Source organism: Neovison vison, chromosome 10 (assembly GCF_020171115.1).
Source record: "Neovison vison isolate M4711 chromosome 10, ASM_NN_V1, whole genome shotgun sequence".
NCBI lineage: Eukaryota > Metazoa > Chordata > Mammalia > Carnivora > Mustelidae > Neogale > Neogale vison.
The window spans coordinates 34,933,041-34,945,582 of record NC_058100.1 but is presented as its reverse complement, the minus strand read 5'-3'; the positions used below and the strand labels follow the sequence as shown (position 1 = coordinate 34,945,582).

The 12,542-nt window shown below is 44.1% G+C and overlaps 1 protein-coding gene across 6 annotated transcripts in view; it reads right to left on the bottom strand.

Moving 5' to 3' along the window:
* Positions 1 to 12,542, bottom strand: part of DNM3 (dynamin 3) — a 534,866-nt gene that overhangs the window by 210,430 nt on the left and 311,894 nt on the right. The window lies entirely within an intron of this gene.

Below are 12,542 nucleotides of genomic sequence, written 5' to 3'. Positions count from 1 at the left end.
GATTATAAAAGGATGTGTAAGGATATCACTGGGGACTGGCTGCCACAAAACCCACCTTCTACATTTTCCCAATCTTGAGCACACTTTGATCCTTTTAGCTGGACCTGTCCAATTTTCACTTACCATTAAAATATCTTATAATAAAAGCAAATATTGTAAAAGGTCAAATATAATCATAAAGAGTATACTAGTACTCACAGTAAATCTTTGATGTTTGAAAATTTTATCTTTTCAATGTTTGGAAACTTTCACAATAAAATGGGAGAAGATTATGCCTCAACTTCATGAACTATTTCTCACCATTTGTCCTCAGAGGACTCACTTCCTTCCAGTCTCTTATTCATACTTATTATGGACATTACTCATTTGGTTTCAAATAATATGTCATTTGGTTTCAAATAATACGATTTTTCTAATGTCACTAAAATTAAATATGTGAATGGATACTTCCGTTTGATACTGGATCTTCAGGGAAGGACTACACCTTTAATCTCTACTCAATTTTTCCAATGGAAACACCTATAGGGGCACAACCTATAAGTATAAGTCATCATCAACAGGTTCGAGTCGGAATTCCCCTCCTCATATCAGTTTACTCACAACCAGCTTTAAAAGTTAAAGACAAAAATAAAGGTGCACACTCATGGGTAAGAGGATTGTTCTGTGTGTGTGTATATATATATATATATATATATATATATATATATATATATAAACTGGTGTGTGTGTGTGTACATATATATATATAGTCAATATAGTACTATTTTTCCAAAAGTGTGCTGATCCAGTCATGTTCTTTACCTTGTTTCCCGTGCAAAAAACGACAATAATTTGGAAGATGGCTGAGCAAAGATAGGAGCGAGTGTGTAGCAATGAAACAGATAGATTGTTATTCTGAATATAATTCCCCAGTTGTCTTCTTAGAACACGGCATGCCTTAGTTAACTAAATTTACTCCATATGGAATAAGAGAATTTTTAAAAATCAGTACCTTTTCTGACTTTTTGTGACACCTCATTCAGAACATGCTTGTTAATGTCCATAAGGAATGCTTTATTGTAAGTGCTTTTAATATTAGGAAATAAACCTGAAGCATAGCAATATCCTTCATCATTTATGAAAACACAAAACCATAAAAAATAATTTGCAGTCTGTGTGTCTTCCAAAGGACAGTCCACCCACCTTTCACCGTGAGACGTTGCTCTTACCAAACTTCAGCAGTCTTTCTCTGATAGAAGGTAAACTAACAAGTTACATTAAACAGTAAAAAAAGGAAATACTGAGCATGACACCAGCTCTAAGTATAACACTGAGGCATTTGTTCAAAAATGTCAGCCAAGGAAGATAAATTACCAAGGTGTAACTTGTCAGGCCTTTCTAAACCAAACAGTAAAAAATCAAGAGTTAGTGTCCAAGTCTTAGATGCTGCCAAGGAAAAAAGTGTTTTTGGTCTCAAATCTTCTCCATTCACTTATAGACATATTTATTTCAAAACAGGGCATATTCACTTGACAATGGACCCACAGTTAAGCAGGAAAGGTCTCAAAACCTTGTATTTAAAACTTAAACTTATGCTCCATTAATTTATATTTCCTTCCTCAGTTGATGGACTCAAGCCCAGGAAAAAAGAAAAAAAAAAAAAACCCTTCATTCTGTATTTAATCATGAGATTTATTTAAGGTTCAACTATAGTACTTAAAATATTAGAAATATTCTCCTCTATTTGAAAGTATAATAGTCTCCCTTCATTTTCCGTGAAGCATATGCTAAAAGAATTGCATCACTTTTTTCAATTGGATATCTCTGCCTGCATGGCTCACTTATTTGTGAATCTCGAAATATCCCAAACTGAAGTAACTACCATCACCTGCACCTTCTCGTGGGTTCCCTGTTGGATTACTGATACGGTCATTCTGCCCATTTGCTTAAACAGAAACCTTGGAATCGTCTCCCTCTCTCAACTCCCCCCATCCAACTACTCAATCAAAAGTTTGTCAAGTCTATGACTTTACCAGCTCTTTTCCTCCACTTTCTGTCTGCCTTCACCGCCAGTGTCTTAGCTCCGTCGTCCAGCATCCTTCACACACAAAACGTTCACTTCTTCAATGTTCTCCCTGTCTCCAGCTTTTCCTCCTTCCGAGCCACCCTCCACGCCTCTACTTGCAGAAGCCATACCCCGGCTATGCACCACGGACCCGAAGGCCCGGGTTTTGGCTCTCCGGCAGGCCCCTACTCCATTCCCTCTCATATTCCACACATGTTTCCCATCATTCTTCTCAAGGAGCCTGTTTATTCCTTCAACAAATATTTACTCATTCACAAACAGCAAGCACCTCCTAGTTCACGAGGTGCCAGGTGCTGCTCCCGGGGCACACGTAAGGTTTCCCCGAATAGCTCACTCTTCTGTGCTCCCACACCTCTACACTTGTGGTACCGTGGGTCTGGAACACAAGTCCTCGTCCCCTCTTCTTGGCCTCCCTCAACAATGGAATAAAAATCCAAGGACTACTACTGACAGGTTTGGTTTGGTTCCGTGCCGGCCCTGCCCAACTTATTCGTGTCTACTATCTGGATGCAGCAGTTGGCACAACTAAGAGACTATACACTAAATACTAGTTAAGTCTTAACTATTGACACTAATATTAACAAACACCATTCAATATTGTCATCAGCCTATCTCTTCTATCTAAGCTTGAATCAGCACATTGTCCAAAGAACGTCTGCATCCCCTCACTCAGCACCAAGGAGAAGCTGGTACTGAGATCTTACAGAGCAGGGTAGATGGTGTATAGCTCTTATGCTTGATTATTTTATTTTATTTTATTTTTAAGATTTTATTTATTTATTTGACAGATAGATCACAAGTAGGCAGAGAGGCAGGCAGAGAGAGGAAGGGAAGCAGGCTCCCCGCTGAGCAGAGAGCCCGATGCAGGTCTCAATCCCAGGACCCTGGGATCATGACCTGAGCTGAAGGCAGAGGCTTTAACCCACTGAGCCACCCAGGCACCCCATGCTTGGAAGTAAATAAGAATTTCAGACACAATATCCACTGATCTATTTCCCTTTCTTCCGTGAAGTCATACCTCTCCTAGGGGTGAATTTTGACTCAGGTAGCCTCATTCCTACATCCTTCTCATATACTTTTGTCGTAAGACATTAAATTCTATTTTTTTAAAAATGTAATAAATTATTCACTAATATGATCATAATGACAAAAAGAAATCATTCTGTTGCTTCTTTGTTCCCAGAAAATCAAAATAGCTGAAGATGAATGAGGAAGACAATGCAGAATAAAGGGGGGGCAAATAACCAATATCACTAGTTAATTCACACCAGTTACAAACTCCCCTCTGCTTGAAAGTATGTGCTATTACTCACAGCTTCCTCTGGACTCATTAGAGAAACTGGAGGAAAGTCCTTTGAAGCACAAAACTAATTTATTTCTTAGAAGTCCTGTGGAAAAGGATCCAGGACATAAAGACTGTGAATTCAGTAATGGGCAGAAGTGAAAACTCCGAGCCAATGGAGACCAATAGCACTATTCCCAACCATGTAGAAACATCACCTTGGTTAGATTTTTTTTTCTTCTGATTTTCATTTAGCATAAATGAAGACAGAGCTGGCATGATCCCCAGTAACTCAGAAATTCAATTTTCCTTCTTTATGACTTGGTTACCAAGAGGTACAATGCATCAGCTCTCTTCAAACATGGACTCTAAAGTCCACATTACGGTAGATAGCCAGACTGGAGGTCAGACATGAAGACCTCTGGCCCAAACATTCCCCGGCTCTTTCGGCCAGGGGAAAAAGGAAAAGGAAATAAAAACAACAAAGCAAAGCAAAACAAAACCCTACAATAAAACAAACAAAAAAACGCAGTGGCCTGCCATCCATAAATGCTAAGCAAATCACCCCAAAGTGACCGTCTTTAGAAAACAACTACCGCTGTACAATGACGACACCAACATTCAAGTCCTTACCATATTCCAGGTTCTATGCTATGAGCTTCACGTGCATGAATTCATTTAATCCTATCTTCATTCACATTTTAAAATGAAACTGAGGAGGAAGAGAGAGATTCGGGCCCCAGGCCGCAGTGCTGGTCAACTGCACTTGGCCGCCACCCCATCCCAGCCCGTTGTGAGAAGCTTGAGTCAGCACACCTGTGCTCAAACAGCAGCTTTGCCATTTATTAGCTGCGAGGCGTGGACCAAGGCACGCGACCTCCCAGGCCTGCTTCTTCGTCCACCGAATGAGGATACAAATGGTACCCCTACTTGAAAAGGCTATTGTGAAAAATTTAAAAAAACAATGCATTTCACATATACCTTGTGCTTAATGTATATGAACAAAATAAAAAAATTCTAATTTCTCTTCATGCGATTTTCTTCTATTGTCTGATCTTTCCCCTTGGAAAACATTTATGTAAAAGCTAATTTGTTTTTACAGTGCCATAGACTTCTAGCTCCTTCCAGACCTGCTTCTTAAACATGCTTAGAAAAAAGGCAACTCAGTTTATAAACAGAGCTGCTAGGGAGTTTTCCTCACATACTACAAAACCAGACATTTTGTTATGAGTTTTGCTCAGTTCTTTGATGACGCTGCTAAAACAGGAAGTCAAATTTCTTCACAAGAAGAAAAAGAAACAAGATAACGGGTATTTCATTTAAATATCACAACAAACCATTTCCCGGTTACAGAAACTGATGTTCATATCAAATAACTAGTCCAATATCACCCACTCAGAAAACGGAATGTGAGTCTACATCCAGAGCTGCAAACACACTTTTTAGTAAGTCGGGTTTGCCTATGACGTTTTCTTTTAAGTCACCCAAGATCTTTCTAAGGTTTCTTCCTATCCCCAAGTTCAAATTAACTATCTCCAAGTTAACTTCCAGTTCCTAAGACTCAAGCTAACCAGAACATTTTTACCAGGATAGTTTGAAAAGACAACTTGGTCAAGGCTCATGGGCCACTGGCCATTAGTGGTCACTTTTCGAGAGCTTAACAAGCCAAGAAGTTGGTGAACAGCTCAACCATTTGAACACTAAGCGTCCTCAGACGAAAAGTTGTTTTACCTGAAATCTAAAGCCCAGAAGAGAGGATAAAAAGATTTTATGATTCTTTAGGATTTCATGAAAATAAGAACAGAAACTAGAAACTAGTTTTCTTCTGCGAAGCAGCAGTCCCGGAAATGTAGCTCAGAGGCCTGCACTCTGAGCAGCCCCAGAGCCCCAGTGACACAGAGGAAAGAATATTTGAATGTGTTCAGTTCTGGGAGGGCCTAACTCCAGCCCACTCTGGTTGATGGAGAGCTGCAAGAGGCCTTTCTTCTTAAAAGTCTCTGGAGCAAAGGGAAATGCCGCTCAATATGGAATTTTGCCCCAGACAAAGTGCAGAAACAGGGAAGGAATTTGCTTTCTAACAGAGCCGGGCACGCCACAGGGAAACCTTGTGAGTTAGGTGAAATCTGAACCATGTGAACCACTATTTCAAAGAGAAAGCTAATGTATGTATCCAAACGCTACTACGATATTCATCTCCCCTGATTTTAATCAGTCACTAATAAACATTTGCATCACTACATCTTTGAAAACTCAAACGCAAAGAACCATATTCATCCCTAAATATAACCAGGTTTCGTCTCTTGAAGTGAGGTGTAAAGCCCTTATTGGAGGATCCATCCGATCACGCTTATTGCAATTTGGCTTGTGGGACTCGATGACCTATAAACGATTGTAAAACGTCTAAGGGCTCAGCAGTGCAGGTCTCGACACGCAACAAGACTGTGGGAGGAGCCTGTCTCACGGGGAGCCGGCCAGGGACACCTCGCAAACCTACTGCCTGCTTTAGCGATTCCTGTGCAGAGATCTGCTGTGCATTTAATACTTCCAGTGAGGCGGAGAGGGCTAGAACAGGAAGGGGATACTTTCAACCAAGCCACGTCTCTCAGGGAGCCCATATACTTCAACTGCTTTGTGGAGAGCAGCCAGGGCACTTGGTTGCCCATGGGCAATTCTAATCACTGCAGCACCCTGTGGTAATCCAGACGCATACTTGGAACGTTTCCAGAGAGCTGTTCTCAATCAGGCAACTGTCTTCGTAACAGAACAACTATATGCTCACTCCATCCTGCCACAGCCATTGAGCCTTCTGTTAAAATTTGCAAGATTCCCTCCGTCCTCTGGGTTAACGCGTGCAGGGAGAAGTAATGGACCACAATGCAGAAATAGGTGGGCTTCCTCACGTCTCCACTATAATGTAGCTAAGCTTTCACGAAAAGGCTGAAAGGATGATAGGGAGACCGTGCAGTACAATGAGTAGTCAGAAAAGATATTCATTCATTCAACAAGTACTCACCCAGCACCCACTGCCAATGACTGTAAATTATAATAGGTAGTTAAACCATGAGGCATTTTTTCTTTATTTTGAAACAGAGCAATGTGCTAATGTTCAGGAAAACTACGTAACAAGTATAACTACTCCCGGAGATGGTATGTTCATGTTTTCCCTTTGTAGTCTTTTATCTGAAGAACCCAAGCCCTCAGAGCATCAGGAATTAATCTCCACTTTGCAGGAAATTGTACTTAAAAAAAAAAAAAATCTTACTGTGGTAATAGAAGTCATCAAGGCACAGTTTAAAAACCCAACAATCTCTCCACTTCAACTTCTTGTGAGATATTTTGGAGACATGTGAACTACAGGACGTAGCTGGGTTCAGTCTTTAGGACGCTGATTTTGATAAATTCTTTGAAGGTAAACTCTATGCCTGTTTGTTCCACGTAAAACACGTGGATCTCAATTACGTTAAAGAATCATGAGGTTTACTTTGTTAGTGAGGAATGAGCATTTTCAGTTTAAAATTCTGCATGAAATTAATCCTTTGTCATTTCCACAGACCTGAAAATGAACTTTGAGATGACATAATTCTTGCTTGTTCCTTTTCAGTCTCAAGCTCCCACTTGTAGCAGCGTCAGGATTTTAGAGCATGAAGGCAGGGAAAATAGAAAGAAATTCAAATCGGTTCTACTTTTTAGCAGCTCTATTAAAACCGTATGATATTAAAATGACTGGCAAAAAAAAAAGATGTTGGGTTGGGAGAGGAACTGTAATTATCCATATTATTAATTGCATAAACATTTATTAAACACATACTCTGTTCTAGGTACCTTTCTTGTGCTAGACACTTGAAATACAAAGGAGGATTAGAGCCCTTGAAGATGCTCGGTCTGATGGTGACCGGATTCCTGTTGTGAGAGATGACAGAATTGGCAGGACACATTCCTGGAATTCAAACAACTTGTGTCTACGTCTATCTGTAGGTTCTGTGTGTCAAGTAATCACTCTGATGGCAGAGGTCTTCGCTACAGTCCACATAAATCTTAGGTCACGGCGTGTTACAGATGACGCATATATCACGATTAAAAATACATATTGCTTGGAAAAGAAAAAGAACAATGACAACAAAATCACAAGAATGCGACAGGCAGGCAGCTAATGACCTTTTTACGTGAGGGCCTCCGTCAGGATCCCACCCAGCAGGCATCACCTTCGGCTGCTGTGTTTCAGCATTTGTCTCCTTCAGCGCACATACATTGAGCGCTACTGTATGCACCGTTCTGGGTCCTGGGGATACGATGAGAAAGACCGACGCCCATCCTCACGGTGCTTGCCGTCGACAGGAGCCAGACACCCAAGCCGACACACAACAGAGCACCATCTCGCTGAGTAAGACAGGGGTGAGGCCAGGATGCCGTGTGGGAGCCCAGAGGAGAGACCCTCTGACGAGGTTGCCCGGGAGGAAACAAGAAACCCTTACTGAAGAAATCCCTTCATTTTGCTTCACGCTCCAAGCAACTCAGCACGGTGCCTGGCACATGTAAGGGTAACGGATAAAAGCTGGTGGCAGAAATGAGTATTTTAATCAATGTGGAGAATTCAAAATTAGAGAAATAAACATGACCTTCTGGCTTGGAGGAGCTTAAACATTTTAGTAGAGAGACGCTACAAAGACGCATAGAGCTCATGTTAAAAACAGGGGTTTTATGAGTAGAAGCACTGAAGGGCTACACGCAGTATCCGCTGTAAGACGTTCTACCTTGGGCCGGCGTCGGGGAAGGCGGAGAGCAGGACGCCTTGCAGGGCTGCGGCTTCCATGCGGTGCAGCACCGGGGGCTTCCTGCAGCGGAATCCCTGCGGCACGTGGGCGAGGACCGCCGCTCGGCCAGGGGCGCGCAGTGCGCGGCGGACCGGAATTCACAGGCTGCGGCCGCACCGGAGAGGCTGCAGATTGCAAGGCTCGAGTATGTGACCGCGTCCCCTAAATCGCAGGGAGTCGCGCAACGCTGTGGAGCGGTGCGGTGCCGTAAAAGCTGTACATTCTGACACATCAAACATGTAGAAATATCTCTATTCCCCTAAAAACATACCCGCTCGTGTGCGTGTCTGAGACGCATCACCGTCTTGGTCTGCGGTGTTCGGTTCTTTCGACAACTCTTCGCTTCGACGGAGCCTTGGACGCGCGGCGTCGGGAACAGAGACCTGCAGCTCGCGTCCCCGGTCGCCAGCGCAGGCCGCGTCGGACACGCGCGGGCGACCGGAGCGACTGCGCTTCCCGCCGGACGCGGCGCGGCGCCGCCTCGGGAACCTGCGCTGCCCGCGGGCCACGGCCCGGCCTGCGGGGGAGCCGCGCCGCGAGCGGAAGCACCGGGACCTGGGCCACAAGCTCGCCCTCGGCTCGCCCGTGGCCTCAGGACAGCGCCCCCGAGGCCCCCTCCGCCCGCAGCGGTGCCCGCGCCGCCCCCGGCCCAGGAGGGGCCGCGGCTGTGGTCGGAGCCGCCCTCGGCCCGCGGTGAGCGGGGACCCGGCCGCCCGCACGCCGGTGGCTCCCGTGGGCGCTGGGCGTCCCGGAGCCGAGCCTCGCTTCTCCCGGGACCAAGCGCGTCCCTCAGGTCGCATCCCTCTTCCGTGGGCCGCGACGGTGACAAGCACAGCGGCAGGTGCGGGCGACCCCGCACACGAGGCCGACGCGACCCGGGCCTCGCGCCCCCGGACAAGCCGCGGCTCCCGCAACGTGGTCGGACGCAAGCGGCCGGGCTCTCGGCGCCGGGATTTGGGGCCAGATCCAGCAAAGAATGAGCGATTTTCCCTCTCTTCGGCATTGCTCGCTCTTCGGAAACCCCGAGGAGAGCGGCTGCCGCAGGCCCCGGAGGGGTGGGCGCTTCTGCTCCGGCCGCGACGCCCGAGCTGAGCACGACCCTTACCGCGGCCTGTGCCTAGGCCTGCGTTTTGTTACACTCTGCAGAGCAGCTCCTAAAAATAAAAAAGAACGCTCCTTCTCCCCCTGCCCCTGCGTCACGATAACAGAGAGTACAGAGCTCTGCTCAGCTGTTGCTGACGGTATTTTTTTCTTATTTGAAAAAATGGTTAATTCAATATAAAGTCTGAAGGACACCTGTTTGCGTGAAGGGGCAGAACCTCCTATGCAAGTGCTTTTAGAAAGGTACATATGTGTCTATCAACAGAATATCTAAAAGACTGGGCAGGTAGCACACCTGTGTGGCTCAGTGGGTTAGGTCTGCCTTTAGCTTGGGTCATGATGCCAGAGTCCTGGATCGAGCCCAGCATTGGGCTCTCTGCTCAGCGGGGAGCCTGCTTCCCCCCCCCCCCCCCCCCGTCTCTCTGTCTACTTGTGATCTCTATCTCTGTCAAATAAATAAATAAAATTAAAAAAAAAAAAGATTGGGCAGGTATTTATTCTTAAAACACCCTCTGTATCCATTACTCAGGTCACCTTACTTGAAGCCCTAAAAACAATGAAAAGAGGGGCGCCTGGGTGGCTCAGTGGGTTAAGCCGCTGCCTTCGGCTCAGGTCATGATCTCAGAGTCCTGGGGTAGAGTCCCGCATGGGGCTCTCTGCTCAGCAGGGAGCCGGCTTCCCTCTCTCTCTCTCTCTCTCTGCCTGCCTCTCTGCCTACTTGTGATTTCTCTCTGTCAAATAAATAAATAAAATCTTAAAAAAAAAAAAAACAATGAAAAGAGTAGAAAAACACTCTCATGTAATGATCTGAGAATAGTTTTAAAAAGATGGAAGTAAATTATTCTGAGAAATCTGACTTTTTTTCAGTTCTATAAAAAGAATTGTCTAGTATTAAAAGGTAACATCTAATAATGGGCAACACATTGTCACATAGTTTAAAATTCAAAAAATACAAAAGGATACTCAAGGAAAAAGTATCTTTCTCACCCCTGGCTGGAGTATTTTTAAAGCAGAAGAAATACATTAGAAATACATTTTTTTTTTTGGTCTGTTCTGCATGTGTATTTGTGTTTCTGAGTAATGGTCACCATGACAACATCTTACAATAAGCTACCTAACATTAATCAGATCAGAATTTATTGCCAAATGTTTGGAATTACAAATCATGAATTCTCTAAGCGAAATCTCAAGGCTGAAATCAAGCAACAACAGATATGCCATTGTATTATACCAGGTCTGAAGTATGTGCTTTATATAAAACTCCACATAAATAATCAAAAGCAGAGATTAGGCAAGAAATTATGCCTTGTTTTTCAATGACAAGAACAGCATGCATTGCTATTTCCTACCATTATAAAAACATCTACTAACAGAAGTCCAGGCCCGTATGCACTGGTTGAGTGAATTCTTTGAAGCACCTGAATAGCAAGAAATTTCACCAAAGGATGCAGAGAGATCGAACTAATTTTTCAAATCTTTTGCAAATATATTTTAACTAAAATATTGCCTTAGAGAATCACGCTTTTAGGAAATTAGATACCAGTCATCCAAGCAAAATGGGTAATCCCATTTCCATGAGGTAATCACTGAGAGAGGACCCACAACCGGTAGTGCCTCCGAGAGCTCAACAGCCCCCACTTCACGGAGAGTTTTCTGTTGCTCCGTCTAGGTCCCTGGTTGGAATTCACAAGGTCCAACTAAACTAATTCGTTTAGTTTACTTTCCCGGGAAGACGAAGTATGGCTGCACATGCTTCTCCCACTGAAATCCAATTTAAAGACCGTTGATCTTAAGCTTCTTCCTCTGTCAAAACCCCACCTTCTCCCTGCCCCAATCCCCCTCTCCCTGCCCACCATACCGCCAGATTCCAACCCCAAATCATTTTAGTTGCTCATCTATGGTACCCTCCCTAAAATTTTCATCTCTTTCATAAAATCTGAACATTAAAATGGGATCTAGTGCCATCAAGTAGAACCAAGGCCAAGCAGAGGGGAACTGTTCTCTGTTGATGCGTATGAGATCTCCCCTTACCCAATTCCAGCAACACTCTTAAGTTCACATCTCTATTATTTCCCTCTGATGTTGTGGTAAACTTTTTTTTTTTTTTAAGATTCTATTTATTTACTTGACAGACAGAGATCACGAGTAGGCAGAGAGGCAGGCAGAGGGGGAAGGGGAAGCAGTCTCCCTGCTGAGCAGAGAGTCCTATGTAGGGCTGGATCCCAGGACCCTGGGATCATGACCTGAGCTGAAGGCAGAGGCTTAACCCACTGAGCCACCCAGGCATCCCATTTTTTTTTTTTAAGTTCTTAATAAGAAAAAATATTCTTCATAAGAATCCTACGATACTGAAGTTACTTTGGGAAATGGGTCATGGTGACATTTGGGTCTTGGTTCTCTCGAGCCCTGCACCATTCATTGGTTCTTCCTGAACTTATTCTATATTTTATTCATTGTTTGAAGGCACAGAACATGCCACTTTGTATTTGGATCATTCAGGAGGTTAACATCACCACCTAATTCAGTGTCATCCAAAACTAATGAACTCATTCTGAAGTTTGTCATCAAAACCACTGATGAAAAGAATAAATAATCCAGTCTCCAAACCAAAGTTAATAAACTCATACTGTTTTAAACAGTGTTTATTTCAACCTATTAACAGAAGAATTGCTCTGATTCTTAAAAGTAATTCACATTTTGGGGCACCTGGGTGGCTCAGTCGGTTAAACATCTGCCTTCAGCTCAGGTCATGATCCCACGGTCCTGGGATCGAGTCCCACGTCAGGCTCCTTGCTTGCTTCTCCTTCTGCCTACTCTGCCTGCCACTCTGCCTACTCGTGCTCTCTGTCAAATAAATAAACAAAATCTTTAAAAAAAATTCACACTTCATAGCACATATGAAATCAATCGCTCTTTACAGTCCCTCAGCGAAAATGGACTATGCACAGGAGCCGATATTTTGTGCATATTTCACAGAGAAACTCATCAACAGGGAGGACCACAGTGCCGAATTCCCGCGGCAGGGTGACAGTGACGTCAGAAAGAGAGCCGGAAGCCTCCTGACAGTAGTCTGTGCTGTAGCACTCAGCTGATGAGTACATCACCTCTTTCTTAAAACAGATTTCATGAGAATCACCATAAAACTGAACCGTGCTCCATTTTGGAAGGTAAAGAAACGTGTTCATCTAGAGGTGGTCCATTTCTAAGGAGGATCGACTCATGAGAAAAGTGAGGTTAGGCCTGTGTGAGGCAGGCTCTATCCAACACGGCACTCTTGGGCTGA